The 3,966-nt window shown below is 42.0% G+C and overlaps 1 pseudogene; it reads right to left on the bottom strand.

Moving 5' to 3' along the window:
- Positions 1-2,181: 2,181 nt before the first annotated feature.
- LOC103274127 lies at positions 2,182-2,624 on the bottom strand (annotated as a pseudogene).
- Between the last annotated feature and the right edge of the window lie 1,342 nt (positions 2,625-3,966).

Raw genomic sequence — 3,966 nt, 5'->3', positions numbered from 1 at the left:
TGCTATGCTTCTCTTTCCAACTTAATCTCCTACTTAACCACTGTGTAGATTCACAGCACCATAGAAACTAAGGGTGCCAGAACAGTAGCTAAGAACTTGGCCAAACCCTTGGTAAGAATTTGTTCTATCACATTTTAGCTGACTGATCTTGCACAAACTATTGTAACAGTTTGGCTATAAAATGGCAATATTAATAGTGTTTGTACATCAGGGTTTCTCAAAAAATTATTCATGTTTTATCACCTGAGAATCTAGTTCAAATGGTAACTAAGTTCCTTAACTCTCTGTGGTGAGGAGCCCAATCATCTGCATTTTTAAAGAATAAAAATTGCTGATTAGTGTCACCCTTTAAGTTGAAAAGGTCTACATTATGGTGTCTGCACAATGGAATTAGTGTGAAGATTAAATAAATCCATCAATATAAAATGATTTGTTCAGTGACTTTCACATAGTAAGCTATCATAAATTATTTTTAGTATTATGAAGGAATTTAAATTATGTGACCTAGTATATTTATTTTCCAGATGATATATGTTGACAAGATGGTTGAAATAACTTGTACAATGTCACATAAAATAACCCCAGAGAAGTCTGGTTGTCCAGTGTTTCTTTGGCCATTACTTTCTATGAACTTTGACCACACTACCCCTCTTTCATCGTCTAGACTAGTTTTATAAATTGGTCAAACTCATACACTGCTACTACCTCAGGAAACCTTTCCCAATTGCCCCAAATCTCTGTGGCCCCCCTGCTCCTTTGAACTGTTACAATCTTTCTCTTCTCCACCAATTCTCTGGCACTTCTTATATGCGCATTTGTTGAAAATGTTTAAAACATATCTCAACTAAGCTTAATGAATGAGTGGACTGATAGTTTTGGTTTTTGTGTGTACACTTAAAACGTTCTTCATAATCAATGTGATGATGATTGATTGGCCAAAAGATTACTCATATGTAGAATGACAATCATTCCATAATGATAGATGGGTACATTGTCCAGGAAAAGGTGAATACCCATGCTTTTTAAAAATAACTTTTAAAAATAGTGTATTCGGTTTTCCTTCACAGGTCCCTTTTAAAAAAAAAAGAGAGATAGTTTTTAGAACTGGAAAACTTGAGTTTGAGTACCCAGGCCTACCATTAAAGTGATGGTCACTTTAATTTTCTTAATGCCGGGCTTGGTGGCTCAGCCTGTAATCCCGCGCTTTGGGAGGCTGAGATGAGTGGATTGCCACCACGGGTTCGAGACCTGCCTGGGCATCTTGGTGAGACCTCATCTCTACAATAAATCAAAAAATTAGCCGGGGGTGGTAGCGCATGCCTGTAGTTCCAGCTACTGGAAGGCTGTGGCAGAAGCATCGCTGGAGCACAGCAGGTCGAGGCTGCAGTGGCCGGGAGCAGCCACTGCACTCCAGCCTGGGCGACAGAGTGAGACTACAACTCAAAAAAATTTTTTTTTCTTAATGTTCTTAGGTATTAAATAAAGACGTTAAATGTGCCAGCTTACCTCTTATGGTTCAAGGGGTATGAGATCTCTGCCTGGTTCCAGTAGAGGTCACACAATTCAATGTCTGGCAATCCAGAATCACTTTGGGATATTTTCAGATTAGCAGGAAAGAAATATGCTATTTCTTCCAGAAATAGTGAACAAGGAATTGCAACTCTGTCAGTTGCTGCTGTTGAAAAACATGTTCTAATGCATTGAAGAAAAGACTGATGGGAGAGAGATCCAGACAAAGAAAGAGCAAGGGAGAGAGGGTGACAAGAGAGAGACTCAAACTCATCTGTTAACCTCGCTCCAACTTTGCATGAAACCTCTTGTAGCTTAGTCACATAATTCAGTGGAAGGTCTTGTGTTGTTTGCCTTAGACAGTTTCAACTGGGAGATTGTCACTTTTATCACAGTAAGACCTGACCAGTAAAATCTTTCTCTGAGTGTTTTTGTGAGTTTTTTATTGGCTTCCTGCTCTCCCGAAGGTGCCCTGCGCCTGCGACCTCTGCACCTCAGCACTTTGCTGTCCTTGGTCTCAGACACCACTTTGCCGCCCACTATCCAGCGGTGGTCTTTTGGGGATCTGAATGAAGCTGCTGCTGTCCAGGGAATCACCGAAACCGAAGTCCTCCCGTTCGTCCAGCAGGTGGCGGTAGGTGGTGATCTCAGCCTACAGCTTGACTTTGATGTTCAGCGAGGGCTCCTACTCCTGGCGCTGCCCCTCTGCCGGATCTGTGCCAGCTTGGACTCCAGGTGCAGCAGGACCCTGTTGAGCTGCTCCAACTGCATGACGTGGGAGGCCTTCACCTCTTGCAGGCTGTTCTCCAAGCTGACTTTCAGATTTTTCATGAAGTCCAGGTCATTCTCCAAGGACTGCGCTGGACGTCTCGGCTCTTTGAGCGTCATCTCAGCAGCTCTGATCTTGGAAGACTGGATGGTGACCGGTATGGTGCTCTTCTCGGTCTGCTGGGATGAGTGCTTATCCAGCTCCTCTGAGTTCTTCAGAGTCAGCTCATCATACTGTGCCTGGATATCCGCCATGATCTTGCTGAGTTCCTGAGATTTGTGGAGTCTACCTCCATGGTCAACCCAGAGCTGGCGGTCTGGGCTTGTAGGCCTTTTGCTTCCTTCATGATAAGCAGTTACTCCTTGAGAGTCTTGTTGTCTGTCTCCAGTTGCAGCCAGCTGAGGCTGGTGTCATCAATGACATTGTGGTGCCCATTGTTGTCGCTCTCTATAGAATAGACGTATGGCTAGCTCTATCTCCTACTTGACTCTAAAGTCATCAGCAGCAAGACGGGCTTTGCCTGGTCTGCAGAATGATGTGGGCATTGTCCACAGAAGTTGCAAAGATCTGAGTCCTCAGGTCTTCGATGGTCTTGAAGTCATGCCCCAGGTTTTGACCTGGGGTCCCTTCTTCTCCAGGTGTTCCCGGATTTAGCTCTCCAGTCTTCAATTCTCAGTCTCCTGGCTCCTCACCTGTTCAGGTAGGAAGCCAGGAGGTCAGTCGTTCAGCTCTTGCTTGGTCTCCTTCTCACTTTGGATGTCCCCTAGACTCCCAGATGTCCCTGTGGCCAGGACCCTGCATGCCCAGCAGCCCTGCAAGCTAGTGGAGTGGGACTCAGAGATTCAGGAGTCTGAGCCTTGGGCACTTGCATAGATGCTGGCCACGCTGCTAGTAGGCTGTAGGCTGGAGGGTTGCATGGAACCTAGGAACCCGTAGTTGGTAAAGAAGATGGTAAGGCAGGTGGTGAGACTCATGGTAACCTTGGAGGAGAGCAAGACAGTAGTACTCACATTCTAATTTTTTTGTGGATTTAATGTAATTTTTGCGCATTGAAACATTCAGTTGGCAGCTGTCATTCAATATTTTTAGTGTGGTTTTTTCACTTTTTGCATTTTTATAAACCTTTTCATGTTCAGATTTAAATATCCTCAAAAATACATAAAGCAATTATGCAGATACTATAAAAGTCAAAATATAATATTATAATCTAAACCCATTTGCTCTCACATGAACAACATAATTCACTTGTCTAAAATGATTGCTGTTTTATTAAAGTGATGCTTTTCCCCTATAAAAAAATAAAAAAAGTCTTCATAATTTTGGAGCTGTGCATGGACAGAATTGATAATCTATACATGAATACATGCCTATTTTTCATTTTATATCAAATAAATTAAAGCATAGTGCTTGAAAAAGATTATAACTGAGGCTTTGTACAGATTATAAACAATATAAAAACAATTCAATTGGTGTTTGACAATGACATGAGTGAGACAGTGGAGTCAAGGAAGTATAATAAACTAAGGAGAAATTTAGCATAAAATTTTTGAAGGCTTTATATGAATTCTCTGACAGCAAAAAGAGAACAGGATTGACAACAATTAAAATGTTGATTATGATCTACAGCAATAACGGAGAGGAGGATTTAGATTCTTGCCAAAATAGACAGAAATATTCATCCTTTACAT

Source organism: Carlito syrichta, unplaced genomic scaffold, assembly GCF_000164805.1.
Source record: "Carlito syrichta isolate Samal-C Ts95f unplaced genomic scaffold, Tarsius_syrichta-2.0.1 Scaffold314468, whole genome shotgun sequence".
In the NCBI taxonomy this organism is placed as follows: Eukaryota; Metazoa; Chordata; class Mammalia; order Primates; family Tarsiidae; genus Carlito; species Carlito syrichta.
The sequence above is the reverse complement of the archived record's forward strand: the minus strand, read 5'-3'. Positions and strand labels throughout refer to the sequence as shown.